The sequence below is a fragment of the Lissotriton vulgaris genome, chromosome 10 (assembly GCF_964263255.1).
Source record: "Lissotriton vulgaris chromosome 10, aLisVul1.2, whole genome shotgun sequence".
In the NCBI taxonomy this organism is placed as follows: Eukaryota; Metazoa; Chordata; class Amphibia; order Caudata; family Salamandridae; genus Lissotriton; species Lissotriton vulgaris.
In genome coordinates this window covers 397,468,554-397,491,103 of record NC_141698.1, presented here as the reverse complement: position 1 = coordinate 397,491,103, position 22,550 = coordinate 397,468,554, and the positions used below count along the sequence as shown (strand labels likewise).

At 41.1% G+C, this 22,550-nt stretch overlaps 1 long non-coding RNA gene across 1 annotated transcript in view; it reads left to right on the top strand.

Moving 5' to 3' along the window:
* The window catches only part of LOC147685299 (uncharacterized), a 1,016,963-nt gene extending 995,284 nt beyond the window's left edge, over positions 1-21,679 (top strand). The window contains exon 4 of the long non-coding RNA XR_015300433.1: positions 21,623-21,679. This is a non-coding gene — a long non-coding RNA (uncharacterized LOC147685299). The remainder of the gene's footprint in view (positions 1-21,622) is intronic.
* Positions 21,680-22,550: the final 871 nt, after the last annotated feature.

Genomic DNA, 22,550 nt, shown 5'->3' with positions numbered 1-22,550 from the left:
CAAACTCTTTACACATTGCCTCAGTGATAAGCTTGACTGCTCTGCCAAGTATCAAGGGCGTGTACAGGGGTTATCTTATGTGTGTAACTGCCTTGTCTTGACTAGAGTGGTGGGTTCTGCCTGGCTTGGGTGCATACCCTAGCCAATCAAAAAAACAATTTCTAACAGGCACACATGAACTGCTGCCAAAGTGGGTAGGGATACCCCTGGGAAAATTTCCCCTATTGGTTAGGGAGGGGGCAGAAGTCACCACCACCCACAGGTTAGCGTCGGGTATTAACAACCCACCCAGTGAAACCTCTTCAGAACTCTACTGGAAAAAGACCTGCACCTGCTGTATAGACATGTGAGGACAACTAAAATTCTGGACCTGTCTGTACCCTGTATAAACACGAAGAACTGGTATCCAAGGGTCGGTTGGAGTACCTCCTGGTAAGCCACAGGTACACACACAAGCTGCAAGAAGCCTCCTTTTCCTGAAGAGCCCAACTCACTAGACCCAAATGGACCTGTCTTCGACATTTCTTGTGACTGTTGCTCGTATGAGTCTTGACCCACAATTGCTGTTTTCTGAGGTCCTAGGACCCCTGGAAGTGTGCTCTTCCTAATAGTCCTGTGAAACTTGAGACGTGGAAATTATTTGGCTCCAAAGGGCTCCGTAGCACTGGGACAAACCTGTCAAATAAATCTGACAAAGGTGTGTTGCTGCTGGACCAAAGATATTGTTGATCCTGCATGAAGCTTTTCCACAGCATCAAATCTATTTCAGTGGCACGTCGCAGAGTAGCTAGAGGCTTTCATCCTTAACCCATTAGAGGAATCCGAGCTCCAAATAAGTGTCTGACTCCAAAGTTCAGAGAAATCTTCACCAGGGGAAGATGCAACAGTATCTGGCTTCAGAGGGACTTTTCTTGGGTGTAAATTTGGAATTTCTCCCATTCAGAGTAAGAGCGGGCGGTTAACTCCACACTGCCAGTGGAGTTTGCAGAGTTTTAGAACTCCGTACTCTGTTTGGAATGCGAAGTTTACAAATAATCTGCATTAGCAGCGGAGTGGAGTTTACCAGTGCTACAGACTAGGAGGAATCTAGGACTTACCAAATGGTGGCTATCCTCAGTGGTGCAGCCCGGCCGCCAATCTCTACTAGCTGCCACTGCCTTTCTGCTCACCTGCACACAGCCCACTGATTAGGTAGAAGGTGAAGACTGAGCCTCTGCTTCTCTGGTTCGGATTCAATGTGTGTCCGGGAGCCTCAGCCATCTTAGTGCAGCAGCGAATCCCAACTCAGCAAGAACTGCTTTGTGCATGCCCTATTGCGTGAAGGCGAGCCTCTCTTGATGAAATACCATGGTCGGGTCAGGCATGCCTTCACGCAATACAACATGCGTACTGCTGAGTTGGAGTTATCTGCTGCACTAAACTGACTGAGTTCCTGCATTGAATCCGAGCCAGAGCAGCGGAGCCTCATTATTCTCCCTATTCAGCGAAGTGTGAACAGGAAGGTAGTGGTGGCTAGGAGAGACTGGTGTCTAGGCTGCACCGAGCAATGCCCATCAAGTGGAGGAGGCTGAGGTGAGGTCTGGAGGCCTTACTATGCAGGGGGTGGAGTTTCTCTGAGAGGGCATGGAACTCTGTGGAATTTCACTGAGTTTTCCGGTAACTCCTTGCAATTCCGTGGAGGACTCCTCTACGATGTCCACCCAGCCTTAATTCAGAGCTTTACCAACAAAAATCAGCAGCTTCACTGGGCATCTAGTTGGATGGCTTTCCAGCCTCATGGAGCTCATACCAGCCTCAGCCTGCTGCCTTGCCTCACACTGCTTTAACTAGACAACTGCTCCATCACAAACTGGTACAAGGGTTGACACAGACTTATCATGGTCCTGCTGCAATTCATATAATTGGGGCTTACAGACACGCAGTGAATACTGGAGGCAGCGCACATATAGGACCAATTTTGGGGCCAACAGACTCATGCCCAATAAAGTGATTTTAGGAGGACACACAGCTTCTCAAAGTGTTTCTGTAGTTGCAGGTAGAATGAACTTACAACTTGCCATATACAGACTGCATTTATGTGGTGTATTATGGACATTCGATTGAGCCTTGAAGAACTTCTGTGGGTGGAACATGTGGCGGCTCTCTCTGTGATTAAACCTTTCACATCAAGTTAAACTGAATAATGAAAGGTGAGACTGTTGCAACTGAAAAACGACTACATACTGTATCTTAAATTTGATTACAGTGGAAATACAAGTGTGTACTTTGATGCCATTGCTGCAACTGCTCCATCATGGTTGGCCTTGGTCCAGGCCAAGAGCAACCGAGTGACAGTGGTTGCCTCTTAAGGGTTTTTGGTGCTGTTTTTATTCAAAATCTAAAAAAAATCATATCTCTGGTTCCCCTTATTAGATTATTGTTGTTTTATGTCATTTATTTCATTAAATCAGTTTCTATTTTACAAATTGGAGTGCAATTTTAATTGAGTTGTTTTGTCTGTGTTGGTACTTCTAAATGTTTTGCACTTTTTTCATAAATTAAGTCTGTCTACTCCATGCCATTCCCACAGGGGTTTGAGCTCTTATGTAAATTACTGACATTTTTCTCAGATCTACAAAGAATATTGCAATTATTACTTCTGGCAGACTACCATCCATCCCAAGTAATAATACGCTTTCTCACATTACTGTATATCACTTAAAAGTCCTACACTCCTAATCCATTTTGGAAAGTCTGCAATAAATATGTGGCAGACTCTAAAGGCATTGCCTATCTGTTGTCTCCTTTCTGACCCAATTGTTTAATTACTCTGACTACGGAATTAATAAAAAATAAATGTTACTGTATTATGCTATTTTTAGTAGGTAGCTTTACATCTAATTAATCAACGTGTATTTACTGTAATTGGACAAAGAGGTTGTTGTATGTCAAAATTAAGCATGGGCGAAATTTACGAATTCGCGATCCTTTGAATTTGCGGATTTGCGAATTCGTGATCAGCCAAATTCACGAATTTGTGGATTTTTTTTTGCGTGTTCGCGAGGCGCTTTGCATGTTCGCGGGGTGATTTGTGTGTTCGCGGGGCGATTTGCGTGTTCGCTGGGTTTTTTTTGTGCGAGACCGCGATGCGCCCTCTGATTCATCAGTGCCACCCTCTCGTTTTTTGTGCCCTTCTGCCCTCTGTAGAGGTTACGATGGGTTTTGAGACCAATCAAATCGGGCACTGTTCACTTGGCGCTCCGCGCTTTAAATATGCTTAACACACTTTTTAGCTTTGTGCTTGTTTTTATTCTTGTTCTTTAGTTTTTTGATAAGTTTCTATTATTCATGTATTTTTTACATTTCTCATAATACAAACATATGATTCAATTCATCAATTTTGTAAACATTATGTCATGATTACATATTCAATACTTTGGCTTCATATTTATACAATGAACAGTGTGCAAAAATTATTTTCTAACAAAAGAGCCCTATGCATTTCGGCGCCTCGGCGGTGCCTTCATCAGGGGCGTGTCTGGTGTATAACATGACAGATGGTAAAATCGAATCGCCTTACTTGCTGGACTCAGTGTTCAGTCTCTGTGGAAGACGTTTTATAATCACTTATCTTCGCCCGGACTATCTGTGTAGCCAAAGATTTCCGCCGTATCAGGAGTCCCTCTATCAACCGGTCTCCTTACGCGATTTGCGTGTTCGCTGGGTTTTTTTTGTGCGAGACCGCGATGCGCCCTCTGATTCATCAGTGCCACCCTCTCGTTTTTTGTGCCCTTCTGCCCTCTGTACCACTCATTTTTTTGCCTTTCTGCCCTCTGCCCCATTCGTGTTTGTGCCCTTTTGCCCTCTGCCCCACTCATTTTTGTGCTCTTCTGCACTCTGCCCAACTCGTTTTTGTGGTCTTCTGCCCTCTGCCCCACTCTTTTCTGCCCTCTGTCCCACTCATTTTTGTGGTCTTCTGCTCTCTGCCCCACTCGTTTTTGTGCCCTTCTGCCCTCCGCCCCACTCGTTTTTGTGCCCTTCTGCCCTCTGCCCCATTTTTTTGTGCCTTTCTGTCCCACTCGTATTTGTTCCCTTCTGCCTTCTGCCCCACTCGTTAGTGTGCCCTTTCTGCCCTCTGCCCCACTCATTTTTGTGCCATTTTGCCATCTGCCCCACTCATTGTTGTGCCCTTCTGCCCCTTGCCCCACTCGTTTTTGTGCCATTCTGCCCTCTGTCCCACTCGTTGTTGTGCCCTTCTGCCCCACTCGTTTTTGTGCCATTCTGCCCTCTGCCCCACTCGTTGTTGTGCTCTTCTGCCCTCTGCCCCAGTCGTTTTTGTGCCATTCTGCCCTCTGCCCCACTCGATGTTGTGCCCTTCTGCCCTCTGCCCCACTCGTTCCCCTCTGCCCCACTCGTTGTTGTGCCATTCTGCCCTCTGCCCCACTTATTGTTGTGTGCCCTTCTGCTCTCTGCCCCACTCGTTGTTCTGCCCTTCTGCCCTCTGCCACACTCGTTGTTGTGCCCTTCTGCCCTCTGCCCCACTCATTTTGTGCCCTTATGCCCTCTGCCACACTCGTTGTTGTGCCCTTCTGCCCTCTGCCCCACTCGTTTTTGTGCCATTCTGCCCTCTGCCCCACTCTTTTTTGTGCCCTTTCTGCCCTCTGCCCCACTCGTTTTTGTGCCATTCTGCCCTCTGTCCCACTCTTTTTTGTGCCCTTCTGCCCTCTGCCCCACTCGTTTTTGTTCCATTCTGCCCTCTGCCCCACTCTTTTTTGTGCCCTTTGTGCCCTCTGCCCCACTCGTTTTTGTGCCATTCTGCCCTCTGTCCCACTCTTTTTTGTGCCCTTCTGCCCTCTGCCCCACTCGTTTTTGTGCCATTCTGCCCTCTGCCCCATTCGTTGTTGTGCCATTCTGCCCTCTGCCCCACTCGTTGTTGTGCCCTTCTGCCCTCTGACCCACTCGTTGTTGTGCCCTTCTGCCCTCTGCCACACTCGTCGTTGTGCCCTTCTGCCCTCTGCCCCACTCCTGTTTTATTTTAGAATGGCGCCGGCAAGTTGCCAGTGCCATTCTAAAATAGTTACTAAGTTAGCTTCATCAGGAAGCACTAATAGATAAAATAAAGCAGGTGCTCGAGTGGAAGCTCGAATTCAGTTAAACTCGAGCACCTGCTTCATTTTATCTATTAGTGCTTCCTGTTGAAGCTAACTTAGTAACTATTTTAGAATGGCGCCGGCAATCTGCCAAATAGTTACAAGCTTGATGCTTGAACTTTTGCCCACCGGATCCGTTCCGTTCGCGGATTTGCGAATTTTCGGCACATTCGCGGGAATTTGCGGATCGCGAATTTGCCGAAAATCCGCAAAATCTGCGAGCGGAACGGATTTTGCGCCCATGCTTAGTCAAAATATATATCACAAAATTATTGTTGTACCAAAATATGATTGTCAAAATATCAACATCAAAATCATCAACGCATCATAAATGCAGACGAAAGTGAAAAAGTATCACCTACCAAAATATTGTGGTAACAATGTTGACAGTCAATTAAAAATTAAATGTATTTAATTGTTCTTAACATCAGCGTAATTTAAACATAAAAGTTCAATTATGTTGTTAAACAACAATTCATATATTAAAAATGTATATACTATAAAAATGTACAAACCTTTATTAATATAAAAATATTGATTAAGTACATATGCAATTAAACTATTGTGTAAATAAATAACAATTAAATATAAATTGCAATAAATGTAATATAAAATATAAATCTTTCTTAAATATCTATGCTTAATTTATATTAAATATTAAAAACCAATATACACATTGTTTATTAATATTTTACAAATCTTTAAATGGATGTGGAAAATGTACAAAGCCATAAATAATTTCGAAAGATAACAAAAATAATATCTTGGTATGCTAAAATCATAACAAAAAAAGAAAATATATTTTTTTTAAAAACACAACGAAACATTGATGTAAAGAAAGAAAATCAATTATAAAAGATAGACCTTTGAATAAAGTATGCTAAAAATAGCTTCAAAAAAATTAAGGCTAAAGGAACATGTAACAAAGTACCTCTTGAACAAAATCATTTGAAAAATAAAAAAACAAAAACAATACAAAAACACTATTCTAACTGCAATCCTACACACATTTAAGGAAAAGCGTACATTGTGAGAAGGTGCAAATTTACTCTTTTTTACTTTAATCCAACACATGTTGGAGAAAGTGCATACATTGGAAGAGGGGTAAGATCTACTATTCCAACTCAGTTCAAACAAACATTAGGGAAAGTGCATTTTGGGTGGGTGGAAACGTAATATTCTAACTTGAGTCGGACGAATATTGGAAAAAGTGCAGACATGAGTACATCAGTTTAACTATTCTAACTGCAGTCTTACAAACATTTGGGAAAGTGCATAAATTGGCGACGGCTGTCCCTTTCACCCAGTCAACGAACTTTGGAGAAAAGGCATCTATTGGGAGATCCGATTTACTATTCTGACTTCATCCGTGAAAGTGAATATATTAGTGTGGTCAGATATAGTAAGTCACATCTAACAAACACCGGGGACAGTGCATAATATTGGGGGGTATGGAGATTAATTATTGCAACTCCAGTCTGACAAATTTTGAAGAAAGTGCACAGATTATAATGGACAGATTTACTACTTATAACTTCAGTCCAAAAAACACTTGGGCTAGTGAATATGTGTTGGGGAAATAGGACACAGTTACCATTTGTCCTCTAGTCCAACAAATTTGGCAAGGCTGCATACATTGAGGATGTCAGATTTACTATTGTACCTCCACTCTAACAAACATGGGGGGGTGGGAGTTTATATTGGGTGGGGTGCAAGTTTCTGTTCTTATTCCAGTCCAACAAGCATTACAGGCAATGCATACATTGGTTGCGGCTGATGGTTCAGATTTACTATTCTATTTCGGTCCAACAAACATTACGGAAAATGCAAATGTTTGACATATCACATACACATTTTCAACCCCAGTCAAATAAACACTGGGGAAGTGCATACATACATTGTGAGTGTTAGATTCACTACACCCAAATAATATAGTACCCATTAAAATGATTTATTTAAAATAACAAGATTTTAATTACATATCTTAAAATGTAAGGACATCTTTAAAATATTTTTAAAAGCATTACATGAAAAACTGCAAATGACTAAACAACTTTTTTAAATGAGCATTATCCTTCAAAACAAACCATAAAACACACAAACCTAAAACAAAAGTAATAACATCTGTTATGAGAATGAAAAATTACTTTTGCTTCCCAAAAGTAGATTTACAATGTTTACATTTTGCATAATTTAGTTTTACATTAAGTATAATATAAACATATCTTTAAAAAAACTACCCGCCCATTCCCTGATTTAGCCCTTCTGACATAATAGAAATGCTATACTTATTTGCTTAATTTGTTTTAAATATGTTCACTTTTCTCACTAAGTTTAAAAAATAAGCATGTAAAACAAAAAAACAGACGTGAACATAAATAATAAAATAATCAATTATTATGATCTATGATATATTTTAATTGATTTGCAACAATCACATGATCCACAGGAATTTGCTGGTACTGGTGCCACACAGCGTCAATATTTTCTTAATCATTTGCAATCTCAGAGTTTATTGCCCCATTTAAACTGATGGTAAATATTTTGTGATTGAGGAAGAAGCTTAAGTCCTCTGTAATCCTGTTAGATGAAATGGCTATTCTTTTACCGTTATAAATGGCAAGAGCCTCTTTCTAAAGGAAAGTTGTCAGGGGTCGAAAAAGTAAGCCAAGAGATGTGGCCCAGCCATCTTGGGCTCAGACATGCACAGATGGTCCTACTCTTAACCCCATATTGGCCTGGGTGCATCCTGCACAGGAGCACCTGTGATGACTTAAAAGGTACCCCAAAGGAAGTCCAGCCTTCAGGCACAGGTAAGGCTGCAATAGATTGTGGGCAATCAAGTTCAGGCACCATGAATGTGCATGCATGTGTATTTTGATCAAAAGACAATCCATTTAATCCCACATTAACCCCAACTTAAAAAATATAAGTAAATAATATTTGTAAAATGTATAAAACATGTAAACAAATAAACAACATCTGAAACAATATGCAATTAATATGTTATGGTAAATACCAATTTAACCAAATAGCACTACTCACATGATATTTCACACTACAAACCATGAAAATGAATAAAGTATGTTTCCTAAAATATAAACAAGTGGTTTAATAACTTAAAATTAATTATACCTATAAAAGTAATTTCCCACAAAAAAATTGAATAAGCAACATTTGCATCAATTATCAATTCATGCATTCCCCGATAAGCCACACAAATCATAATTTGCATGCATTATACAATAAAAATATCATAAAAAATCAGCAAACAGAAAAAAAATATTAGCATATAACTCAGTTAACAATAAAATATAGTTACAAAATAAACACTAACCACCCAATCCACCAGTAGAACCAACAGCCTGAAGTTAAATCATACTTAACAATAAAAAATAAATCAAAGTAACACAAATATTGAAATAAAAACATAATATAATACAATAACTAAACTTAAAAAAACTATATTTTAGTACACACTATTTAACTCACCGATATTGTTGTGGAAAAATAATAATATACTAATAATCAGTATTTTGGCCCACAATAATATTATTGCTACAGTATTGTGAACATTAAGGTGTGAAGTTAATATTTGGGTAGAATACCAGAGATATTGTGCATTTTGTTCTTTGAAAAAGCCAGATAGTAGAATTCTAATCATACCTCTTATTTAATGTTGTAATGCGCAGTGTAAAAATGTATTTTACATTTTTAACATATATTTTCAATCCATCACCTCCATTACATACTTTCAGAATTTGGTCATAAACAGCCTAAGGTCCGTTACTCCATACCACTCGGTGTACACCATCTCAAGTCTAAAATGTCCCTTCTATAAAAATGATCTCTGTAAAGCACTTCACTGCACCTTGGTGGTTGACCTGCACAATGCCCTGAAAATGCCTGATCAAATGTATGTAACATGACCTGTCATGCAGTATAGACGTTAAACCAAAACTGTTGACATCTACTCTACTCTGTAAGGAAGGAGTTAAAATCCTCGCAATGCCAATTCCCTATCCTTCCATGATTAATAAATTCAATACCATTAGTTTGGCAAAACAAATCCATATTCTTTTCAAGGAAATGGCAGAAGTGTACTGTCATTTGGCTGTTAGGGTCATTGTCGACATTGCTAAGTCAGCAGGAGCTCTGCTACCATGATGCTGCTTTTGCGCACTTTACTACAGGACTTTATTTTGCAGAACTCTGTTTGTGCCTTTTACATGAGAACCATCTGCTTTCTGCTTTCTCTGCTTGCTCCTGGAGTTTAGTCTGAACATGGTGTGCAAGGTCGATAAACAATGCCCCTTGCTATTCTGTTCTGGTCAGTCCTTAGCACCTAGACAAAACATGCTAACACAGCTGCTAATGCTGGAAAATTATGCTTTGATATTATGGGTATGCATGTTGTTTTAACACACACTTGGAGAGGGACCTTTCCAGGGAGAAGAGCTATGCTGCTCCTATGATGTCAAAATACCATCTAGGCACTAAGGTTTGGGGTCTGCTGACAAAGCCCAGAGATGTTCCTTTATATAATACAACTTCTTCTAGCCAAGGGGAGGGTGTTTAGGCCTTATAGTCCTATATCCACTGTCTGTATAAAATGACACTCCCCTTTAAAATCTATCGAATTGCAACAATGTTAACTGTTTTAGGTTTATGCGTTTTGATCCTGGTAGTGGCTTGTATACTGCATTATAGAGCCCTACAGATAAAATAAACATTTTGAACTATAACAGTGACTTTGTCAGTTCTTATTGTGAACAAGTACTAGTGAGTGAGCGAAAGGGTACGTTTTGCTACAGTGATTCCTGAGATAGTCAGGAGTGTTGTGTTCTGGGTCGTCTAATCATTTTTAGTTTTGTGATTATGTAGGAGAACAAATGAGACACTATAGCTAGTCAGTTCCGGGATTTTGGGTACTGAGGCGGTAGGAATGCTCAGCCCCTACACACGAGGTCCTGTTTTCCTGTACATAGTTCTGTGTATGTGCAGAATCCCTGCAACAGCACAAAAAGTTGTATTTGAATACTACTTTTGTATCACTCATTTAATAGAGGCCACTACAGCTTAGACTGTATGAAACATCTGTATTTTTAAAAAACTATAATAAACACCCTGTTATTTTCAAATATGTTTGTGCTATTCGCACCAAAAATATTATTTTCAGGTGCACATTGAACATATCACAGCCTTAATTTCTCATCACGAATGCACAGAATTTCTGCTTTCATGGTGATCTCCTGGATTGGAAGCAAGGACGATCCAATTAGAGTATCAAAGGGTTGGCATAGGAACACTAACAAAGGCATACCTCTGTAATTATTTGACAGCATTTACATTGCTTTTCCACTATAAATGCACTTCTAAACTGACATTGAACAAGCTTTTGTATAGGATTTGTGGTTTGTTTAGGAAAAAATCCAACATTTCTTGTGGATTTTCAAAGTTTAGCAGTGACAGTTATACGAAGGGGTGTACAAATATCAGCATTGTGTATTCTATAAAACATAATATATGTCATGCAAATCATAAAAATTATTTTCTGTTTGAAATGTGTTTGTTAGTGTGCACTGTGGAGGGTTATCCCATATTAAAAGTGACGCACTGACGGCGGAAGGGGCATGTAAATAGGTCCCTATGGATTCTGTTGGCTTCTTTAATAATACTATGTAGTTTCGTTATCCTTATAGAATTCATAATCTGTAGATCACATAATTCGTTTAAAAATTAATAGCTATAAATATTACAATTTCAACTCTCAAAATGTTTCTTACCTTAATTGCTAGGGGACACATTTAGTTATTAGCTTTGAGTAAAATAGGATTTATTCTCTGCATTTAGCCAGTACTTAATTTGTAAAATAATAAATGATGGTGCCCAAAGCACTGTTCAGATGCCAGAGGCCAGCACAATTAAATATGGAATGCGCTGAATACAGAGGCTGTGTTGTCCTGAATTCACTTCAGACCTCTTTAATCCAATGGCAGACACTCCCTGCTCCATTATCTCATTCGTACAGGCTTCTGCTTTCTCCCTTCGTGAAAGGTTTTCCATCTCTCTCTTTCTCCTTCTTTTCTCTTTCTCTGGTTTTCCCTCTTGCTCTCTGGAAATGCCTGATGAGGAAAATAGGTGCAGGTCCCTCAAAAATAAATGCTGGTGCCACCCACAAACAACTACCGATTCACATGAATCACTGCATTTGGCTATTTGGGAGCCACAATAGAATTCATGTGAGAGCCAATCAGAGATTCTAATGTTGATTGGGTAAGTAGTGAAAATCTTACGGCCCTATTTTCCTTCGACATTGCCTCTCTTAAACCGTTTTGTATCCTTCAATCTACCCCAAACTTTTATTATACAATCTTGTATTCTTCTTTTCAAATGTACATACAACTAAAGCGTTTTTGAGATGTGTACTACATGAGGGTACAGATGCCGGAAACTCTCTTTGGTGTGTACCAATAAAAGTCAATATAGCTCTTTTTAGGTTTGGAAGTGTTTAATACATAGATCCATCTTTAAAGGATTATGAAGATGAACAGGCCTAGGTAAAAGTACACCTCAAATGTAGTTTTAAAATTGGATATTATAAAAAATGAGATAATGATACAACCACTATCAGCTATGCGAAACTAAGGGGCATATTTTTGGGGTGGTGGTGCAGGGAGCTCAGCAAGGTGACTTGCTGCGCTGTCCTGAGTCAAAGTGAAAGGGCAGCAATGCACCGTATTGATAGCATTCGGCACATTCATGTCTTTTCCCCCTGCGCTAGCACCGTTTTGCCAGCCCAGCACCGATGCATGCACCCTTGGTGCATGGGGGCCTGCGTTGCCTGCAAGATTGTTTTTGTGCAGGAAGGGGCACCTACCTGCACGAGAACAATCATGTGAGGCATTTTCCTCTTTCTATGTGTGCTGCAAAATACAGCAAGCATAGAAGGAAGAAGAAATGAGGAGAAATAAAGTTGCACCTTCCTTTGGGGTGTAAGGTTTTGGCACATTCCCAGGTTTACATGGTCTTGTAACTCTGGGGATGTATCAAAATCCATGGGTTTTGTGTGGGAACACCAACCACAACACCCACGGAATGATTCCCTAGCACAGAGTAAGGCAATGCATCGATTTACGCTGTGTTGCTTTACTCCATGTCCACGAGGCAATTCACAGCCACGCAAAGGGACTTTGCATGGCCTCATACATGTTATTTGGTTGTTTGCACCACCATTGCGTCACAAAAGGTGGCACTACAGCAGCACCAGGGGCTAAAAATATGCCCCAAAGTGCCCACATGCCAGAGAGACACCATAATGATTTAGGAGTTTAAACCATTTATAAAATCATAAATTTACAATGTAATCCAATTTGCTTTGGCACAAGGGCAACATGTCATTTAGTTCTATAAACTTGTCATTGCACATGAGTTTGTATTTCCATGAAAATGACGGGAAGTCTCAAATAAATATACAGCATCGAGGCCACCTAGTCTAAAAAAAATAGCAGGAAAAAACGGTTGTGTAGTTAACATTGAAGCACACTGAATACTGATGCTAGTAAATTGTATTGTTCAATTATACCTTTAGTGCTCAGCAACGTAGGGGGAGTAACCAATCACATGATTCCCAATTTGAGACAAAATGCCTGATTTAGGGGCCTTTTATGATGGCGGGCGGATCGCCCCCACCAGGCCGGCGGTAGCCACCGTTGGCCCCGCGGGTCCATTCGCCCGCCATCCACGCTTGATTTATCCCCCGCCATATTAGTATGGCTGGGGGTCCGCGGCTGATGGAAAGACCGTCTGCCGCTTTTCCACTGGTTGACTCATCGACCTGGTGGAAAAGGGGCATAACATGGTGGCGGTGTCTGCAAGACACCGCCATCAATATTATGATGCAGGCGGAGATCAGCCTTTCCTCAGTGGCATTGCCACCATGGAAAGGCAGATGGTTCTTGATTTTGGGGGCCTGTTGCTGGCCCCCGGGGTATAGGGGGGCATGGGGGGGTGCACATGGGGGTACCTATGGGACCGCCCTACATTTGCATGCACAAGGTGGCAGGCACTGCGCGGTGCCTGTCACGTTGTGCATGCAAATGCACAACATACATTTTTTTACAGTATCGCCCGCTGCTATGTAAAAAATGTGGGATGCGACCACCAGTGTGGCGGGCACATCTTAATTTGAATGGCGGGACCAACGCATCATCGACGGTCGGTTCTGTGCTCTGATGCTATGCCATCGTAATAGGCCCCTTAGTGTTTTGCGGACCAGGTTACTCTGTTACAAATGTGACTGCTATCTCATCCACCGTATTACAAGCCCATTATATTTTAGGGCACTTGTAATACGGTGGATGTTTGTGAACGAGTAACTCTATATCAGGCCCAAAGTCCCACAGTCTGTACACAGTAGCGCAAGCCCTTGCACACAAATAAAATTATCTCTCTACGAAGTGAAGTAGTGTGGCTCACTGGTTAGAGGCGGCAGACCCGAGAGCAGAGGACGGCCCGGGACCAGGGTTCGATTCCCGGCGCGGCAGGTTTCTGGACCAGGGTCAGCGGACTCGATAATTCTCTCGCCTCGGTGCCCACTCTGATCAGCGATCACACTCGGCAACTCTGGGCATTAGCTTGCCTCATCTTCACTAACGGCCCCACCAGACCGCTGGGGATGCCTGGTCTCACCCTGGAGATACCCATTAAGGGACCATCTCTCAGGGAAGCCAGGAAGGGTTTCGCAGCGGTCGAAGCGCCTTGGGACCCTACGGGTAAGTAGTGCGCTATATAAATGCCTATACATTTACATTTACGATAGTGCAGCTAAGTCTTCTATATTGACACAGACAACACCAAGACTCAGGCACACCTAACTCATGGAAACTGATACACACCGATAGCCAGTTACAAACTTCCAGTGCTTGATCCTTACTTTAGAGTCTTCTTTTTCGGACCTGGTGAATGATAGCGATTTTCTTGTGACTCAAGAATTGGGTCCATGCATAACTAAGACCTCTAAGTTGGACATTTTTACACGGCCTGTGAACTGTAACTTGGTTCATTGCGACTTGAAAATTGCATACTCACAGCTTCTAATAGCAGTTTGGACCTTTCAATTGCACAACTGATTTGAATCAAAGTCAGGCATGACTCAGGATTTAGTCACTTGGTTAGAAATAACCCTTCTTTTTAATGAGTCCCCTATGACTCATAAATCTTACATATTAGTCCTGAGGAAGTCATTGTCCTATGTAAAATGATTAAACACTTGGTGCATGTGATCAAGTTGTTTGTCAACTATTTGAGAAAGCGTGTATAAAGAAGGCTTCACCACAAACTTTTACAAAGCTAATTGGTTTTTCTTGTGTGTATAGTCTTAAACAGACATTCAACCCACCCGCTTCATTGAATGATGTAATGAAGGAAACAGCTTACGGGAATATTTTTTGTCCTCCAGGGAGTAGAATGAGTAATTGACTTCTCTTCTGGGTAATACAGTTACCACAACATTTATTTGATTTTATTTAACTAGGTTTAGACTAGGCACAATGCACTTTTTGGGGGCATTCCCTACTTAAGAAGGGTGGCACGTACCCCCCTGCTTGTCATTGCGATAATTATTAAAGCAATCCACTTTACATTTGTTATGTTCTATGTGCCCTTTACCACTCTGTGAGAACTTTATCACTACCGCTTTTGAAATTGCAAAGCTCCAGTTCCCTAAAGAATGGTTTTAAAATCTTATATTTCTTGGGATCTCATGAAATTTGCCTAGCTGTTCTCAATTTTTTTAGGGGGCTGTCAGTATTAGGAAGCATTACTGTTAGTGGAACTTTTTAGAAAAACGACTTTTGCCTCACGAATCACTGCACTTTTGAAATTTCTTTCAATAATAACAAACTTTTATTCTGTAAAGGGTCCTTGCAAAGTTTTTACATTTTTGAATTGTTGTTTGAAATGTATGTGTGCTACTTTAATGATTCACTGAAATCAAATAAACTTTTATGAATGACTAACTGACTTTTGAGAACCAGAGTAACATGGGATAATAATTTACTCAAAGGTATCTTAACCATAGGAAGAATGCCAGCGCTCTGCAGATCAAGACAGATAATAATGCTTACATTTATGAATGTCCAAACATAAACATCTTGTAGACATTCATACATAGTGCCCAGACACAAAAGGTAATGACTCACTGTAAGAAAACGATTCAGAAAAGGGGGTGGTAATGGACAGAGTTTCTGAATTAAGCAGAATACTCTTACCCAGTCAACAGATCAGGGCTTGATCCATCACCGTTTTTTAGCTCACTGCACCATCCCAGCTCAGAACCTGGCTACATGCAAATTAGTCTGCCCCTGTCCCAGTGCATCATGGGAACAGGGCAAACCAAACTACCAAGCCAATTCTGATACTTGGAAGGAAACAAGCTTCCGGGGACCGGTTTCTGGCATTACAGCCGTCATCGGCCCGGCTTGCTTGAATCCTGATGGTGCAATGAGCAAGGGACTCACATCTGAGTATACCCTTCCACGCTTATGGTGGACAAAACGATTCAGAAAAGGGGGTGGTAATTTTCTGAATCGTCACTGTAAGAAAAGGCCTCTTTTTACATGATCACCTTCTGGGACTGAAGCTGCTATTTTCTCAACCCTGAATGTGCAGGGAGTCCTGCCAAACAGGTCTCGGAGTCTGTGCTTCGACCCTTAAAAAGGTATTTGTCTAATTGGCTCACCACAATTGGCTTATGTTAATTTGCTTATAAATCCATAGTATATTGCACTAGAGGTACGCAGGGCCTATACGTTAAACTGTCTCTCAAGAACTGCAGCACTTAATTTGCCACCACAAGTGTGACAAAGCAAAACATCACTCACAGCCTGCCATTACCAGTTGGCAGTTTACATTGCTAACTCATCTATGCCATTTAAACCAATGGCAAAGCCAAGACCTTACTTTTTAATATTTATAAGGCATCCATAATGCAGACCTTAGGGACAGGGTGCCTGATATTAGAAAGATGGGTATGCGTTTTATTGAATGTACATGTCATGACAGTCAAAACCCCGCATTGTCTTTTATACTATGTAAATGCTAGTAGCTCATTAGACGAATATGAAGTTACAAGGTGACAACTTAACAGTGCTTACTTCTGAATTGGACTACTAAATTATGGTACTTCAAGGTATCAAAAGACTCTTTGGATTGAGCCTCGCTTGTTGTTCTAGGTGAATTGAATGTAACGTTTGCACAAATGGCAATTTTTGAAAGTCACCACTTTGTTGCTCAAAGTTTCCAGTGACAGTTTGCAGTTTTACACAAGCTACTGTCCTCTAGACAGCCTTCTGCCCTCTATTGGAGAGGTGTGAACAACTCTCAGGAAGGAAAAAGGGAAATGCCAAGGGTAGAGGTGTGCCCTCCTCCTGGCAGGATAGCCAGTTTGTGTGTGAGCAAAAAAGGTGTGCTTCAAAGGGGAAGCTGCCTTCAAAGAGCAAATGGTAGTCACCCACACACGAGGGGCTGCTCTTTTCTTTTAGTAGACAGGCTGTCATCTTGGAAAGAGAAGAAGAAGCCTTAGTTAAACCATTTTTTCCATGGACGTGTAGCCCCAAGGTATCCACACCTCTGCGTTGGCCTGGGAAACTCCACACATCAAGAGAAGGGTTCTGTCATGTTGGGAGCAGACAAAATATTGCATTCTGGGTTAGCCAGATTCCACAATTTGCAGGAAGTCATCACTTGGCTGGGGTAGATGTTGTAGCCCTTTGGCTAGTACTTGCGACAGTCTCGAGAGCTTGAAACAGGCAACAAGTGTCCTCCCTGGCACCTACATCTCAGATCACATTTGTAATGGAAAGAGAACCAAAGACAGGCAACCCTGCTGTTCCCTAAACCCAGCAAAGCAGGGCAGCACCAAAGACTGGACTGTACCACTGCACCTTGGGTTAGCAAAGAAAGGATGGTGCCTGTGGTGTCCTGCTAAAGGAAAAGTAATACCTGAACCCCCATCAGAGAAGGTAAGTCCAAGAGCCAGTTGGTTGTTACTCCCTAATAGAGCCACTGGGCCACAAAAGCTGAGAACTGGACTGGAGGCTGTTTTAACTGTGAGGTAACTGCTTAAATTGACACTATTCGTACCTGTGGCGGACTCTGTTAGAAATGTGGGTCTCTAGTAGGCAGGTTTGTACCTTGTCAATGTAGCGACACTTCCTTCTAGCGAGGATAAAGGAGTTATTCACCTAAAATAACCCCTGCTCACCCCCTTAGTAGCTTGGTACGAACAGTCAGGCTTATCTCAGAGATGATGTGTAAAGTATTTGCACATAAAACACACAGCAAGAACGTGAAAACCCTACAAATGGACACCACACCAGTTTAGAAAACAACAGAACAACAAAACTCCAACATATACAACTCAAAATATAACTTTTAATGGGTTGTGAGCAATTCTGTCCATAGATCTATATGGTGTGTGATTTTTAAACACTGTACCGCAAACTGATAAAAATCCACAAGGCAAAACAGCAGCAGAGGAGGGAAATGTCGCAAAACACAGCGATGCACCAGTTTCTGAGCCCTTGGGGAGGCAATGCGACAGTTCTGTTTCATGCAGGAGAAGTTATGCGTCAAATCTGGACTTTGGGGGACATTGATACATCAATTCCAAAATGGTTCTGGTCCGTGGGTGCTGCGTCAGAGATGCGCTCAAGCGGTCAGGCTTATCTGAGAGGCGATGTGTAAAGTATATGCACATTAAAGACATGGTAACACAGTGAGAACCCTACAAATGAACACCACACCAGTTTAGAAAAATAAAGTTTATTTATCTAAACCAAACAAGGCCAAAATGACAAAAATCCAATGGGCATAACTCAAATTATGACTTTTAATGGGTTGTAAGCAATTCTGTACATAAAACTCTATAGATACGTGTTTTTAAACAAAATACCTTAAATGTGTCAAAATCTACAAGGCAAAACAGTTGCAGAGGAGGGAAGCATCATAAAACACAGTGATGCATCAGTTCCTGAGTCCTTGGGGAGGCTATGCAATAGTTCTGTTTCACGCAGGAGAAGTGATGTATCGAATCAGGACTGCAGGGGAAAGTCATATGTTGATTCCAAGACAGTTCTGGTCTATGGGTGCTGCATCAGAGATGCTCCAGGCACAGATGCAATTTGTGAAAATCTGGAATGCCCTGGAGATTGAGGCAAGGGTGGCTAACAACCGCTGCCTTGGTTTCTTCAGCCACCATCCCACGATGCGTCAGTTTTGACAGTTGCACAGCTGGACCTGCATCGGAGTCAGTGTAGTGGTCTCAAACTTCGGAGACGGTGCTGTAGATTCAGTGTGCTGCAGTTTTTCAAGCCGCAGGCAGGAACTGCATTGCATTTTTTATGCCGCACGACAGCAGTGCATTGAAATGTCTCCCACGCGGCAGGGCTGCATTAGAAAACAGGCACTAGAAGGGGGATGTGTCACTTTTGATGTCTTCTTGATGCTTTTTGCAGCAGAAGCAACCTCCAAAGTATCAGAACTGGAATTGGTGCCACAAGGCAGGTCAGAACCCCCAGCAGTGGACTTCAAGAGTGCTGCAGGTGAAGTCTTTGTGTCCCTGAGACTTCTTAATAGGAGTCAAGCTCTACATCAAGCCCTCAGAGAATCTTCTCAAGCAGGATACAGCAAAGTAAAAGTCCAGTCCTTTCTATTGACCAAACACAGAAGCAGCAACTGCAGGCCAACCCAGCAAAGCAACACACAGCAAAAAGGCAGTATTTCTCCTGCAGGTCTTCGGTTCTTTTTCAAGGCTCAGGCATCTGGATCTAGAAGTGTTCTAAAGTTCTGTGGGCACAGTCCCACTACTTATACTACTTTCAGCCTTTGAAGTATGCAGGCTTTAAAGAAGGTCACTTTTGTCCACTCACTACAGGTAATGGAAACAGCATTGTGAAAGGCAGACAAAGCCCTATTCAGGTGCATGTGATAGCTTTTCCCACAACTCTAGCTCAGGAAAACCAAAATGCCTGATGATGGGCCATCAGAATATGCATGACACACCCAGCTCCCTTTTGTGTGACTGTCTAGAGTGAATGCACTTAACAGCCTTTGTCATTCTAAACCAGATGTTGATTCCACAAGCAGGCAAAGGCACAAATTGTAAAGCAAAGCAAATTCTCACTTTCTAAAAGTGCCATTTTTAAACACACAATTTAAAAACCACCTTTACTAAAAGATGTGTTTTTAAATTCTGAGCTCAGACAGCCCAAACTCCAAATCTCTAGCTGTTTCCATTGGAAAGTTAAACTTGTAAGAGGTTGCCACGCCTATCCAAAGATAGCTTGTGGAAGAGCTAGTGCAATAGTGAAAAACAAAATTGACAGTATTTCCCTATAGGACATGTAAAACACACCAGTACATATCCTACCTTTCATATACACTGTACCCTGCCCCTGGGGGTACCTTGGCTACCTTCGGGGTGGCTTACATGTAGTAAAAGGGAAAATTAGGGTATGGCGCGTGTGGGCACTTTCCAGGTCGACACAGTAGTTTAAAACTGCACTTAGAGTCAGCAATGATAGGCCTGAGCCAAGTTTACATAGCTACTTATCTCGGTGGCACAACGAGTGCTGCAGGCCCACTAGTAACATTTGATTTACAGGCCCTGAGCACACACAGTGCACTGTACTAGGGACTTATCAGTAAATCAAATATGCCCATCATGGAGATCCAATCAGAATTACAATTTACACAAAAAGTGTAGGCACTTTAGCACTGATTAGCAGTGGTAAAGTGCTCTGAGTCCTAAAGCCAACAAAAACAGGGACAGAAAAATAAAATATGAGGCCAAAGGCAGAAAGTCAGGGAATAAACCTGCAAAAAGGGCCAGATTCGACAGACTCCTTGTTGGAGTGGATCCCCATAAAAGTGCCCTTTTAGTTAATTTTGAAGTCACTTGTTACTGCTAACATACTGAGAGCTGTGGTATTTTACAATGATTTATTACATTATATAAAGAATTGTGATTTATCGTTCCATTAAAATTCACATCTCCGGAATCCTCAGGTGGAGTTGTAATAACACAACCCATTTTTTTATAAATTGTACAAACAATTTTATTGTGTAGCAATTTCTTATTTTTCAACAATTTTGATACTTCTTATTGTTTTACAATATTGCTTTGATAAAGCCTGACTGCTATGAGTCACAGCTACCTAGTACTGAGCTAAGGTTTTACAAATTAACCTGACTGGAACTGATAAAGAATTGTGCCTTTATTTGACATCGAGATCACACATCCATGCCATATAATAAACTACAATAAGCAGCTTTCCTCACACCCACCAAGGGATAATTATTTATGATGAAATGTACAACAAATATAAAGTTGTTTTGTTTATAATGTAATAGTGAAGGAGTTCTGAACCATAATATGCATTGCATAATCTCATTCAATTCGATTACAGTAAATCACACCTTTATATAAAAATTGCACCATTGTGTTTTTATGACAATCTTTTGGAGAAGAATGAATATTGCATTGTTGAGGTTTCTACATGATATGAAGTAAATGAATTTAGTTGAAGTGTGGCTCACTGGTTAGAAGCGGCAGACCCTGAAGCAGAGGTCAGGCCTGGGACCAGGGTTCAATTCCGGACGCGGCAGGGTCTTGGGCTCAATGTCCGCGGACTCGATAGTTCTCGCCTCGGTCCCTACTCTAATCATGGTCCCACTCTGCAACTCTGGGCAATAGCTTGCTTAATCTCCACAACGGCCCCAACAGCGCTGGGATGCTTGGCTTCACCTTGGGGGGTGCCCAGGAGGGGGCATCTCACAGGGAAAGCCAGTAAGGGTTCCACAGTGGTATACAGCGCCAGGATGCCCCGAGATGGGGCGGCAGTGCGCTTTACAAGTATACTTACATTTACATTTAGATTTTATAGTATTTGTGCCTATGATATTCAGGTTTTTATTTTCATTTGTTTTTTCTTCCATGTTCAATTTTATAAAACGGTATGAAATGTTAAAAAAAATCAGAATATACAGTGAGTCTATCTTATCCTTACCTGAAATGGCAGAAAACATTATCGCTTTCAGAATAACTTTGATTGTAATCAACAGAACCAAGAATAATCAAAGATGGCTTTGAATTCATACTAAAATGGCTTCTATTTACTTACTTACATCTTCTGTATTAATGACCACACCAGTTAACCATTTCTTTCTCTCTAATTGCGTTGTGGGCATATACACTGGCTGAAGTCTGGCCTCCAGTTCCACTAGCAGTATTGCTAGTGGGCATACTTGGAAAATGTGTAATTTCCTGCATTTGTGTAATAGTGTTTTAGGTCTGATTCGGATACATTTTAGAAACTGAGATTTGGAAATGCTTTATTTTTTTGAAAAAGCACTTGCAGATGGGTCAATGTGTTTTTAAACCATAACAGTAGTAGAGGTCCATTGTTAACGTACTATTCTTATTTTTTTAGATTCTTCGGCAACAGATGAGTTGTGAAACTGAACTGCTAGGGGTAAGTGAAATAAGCAAACTTCGACTCGGACGAGTTCCTATATGTGCGAGATTATGTATCATACGTTAATGGTGTATGGACTAATTAGTACTGATGGAATACACACAGGAAATTTTAACTTATGTTGCAGTGTAAAATGTTTTAAAACAATGCCCCTTGCATTGCGTTGTGGATTCAGAATTATTGATTTAGTGTTGGTGTTTATGCTATTTTGCAATTTAACGTGTGTATAGAGTATCATTTAGTTTCTAGTTTCATTAATGAATTGCACCTTGTGCGTCCTAATGCTTTCGACGGCAGGCTTTTCTTCCAACATTCAGCATAGGTACACATTGCATAAAATGACAGGTCGGGGCCATTGAGACATATTTTCTAGTGGTATTTGAAATGTGTTCTATGCTTCGCATGATGTTCAAGAATTAAACCTGGAGGTGAAGAATCAGAGAGAATTCTGCCAAATATACGTGAATATCAGTTTCCATCGCAAAAATGTAATGGTCAGCGGTGGCAAGAGTAAACATTTACATGCACCCCTAACATAGTGGAGCAATGAGGACCCATACTACAGTCAGTTCACCTTCTTCACTATAGTACGGAAAACAGATATTTCTGAAAAGCAAAAATGCTTTCGCTAAACAATCAAATATTTCTCTTATCATCTTCAGTGCTGGGTGTGTAGCAGCTCTTTTTTAAACCGGAACAATAGAAAATGACATCTACACCTTTCAATAATATTTGATTCTTTCAATTTCATGTTTAATTTAATTATTTTATTTTAATTATGCTGGCGAGGCTTTGTGTAGAAAGCACAACAGATGTTAAATGAAATTGTCGTTCATCTATGCTTTGTTGGTTCTGCTAATTAATGGTGTATAGAAAATTATGA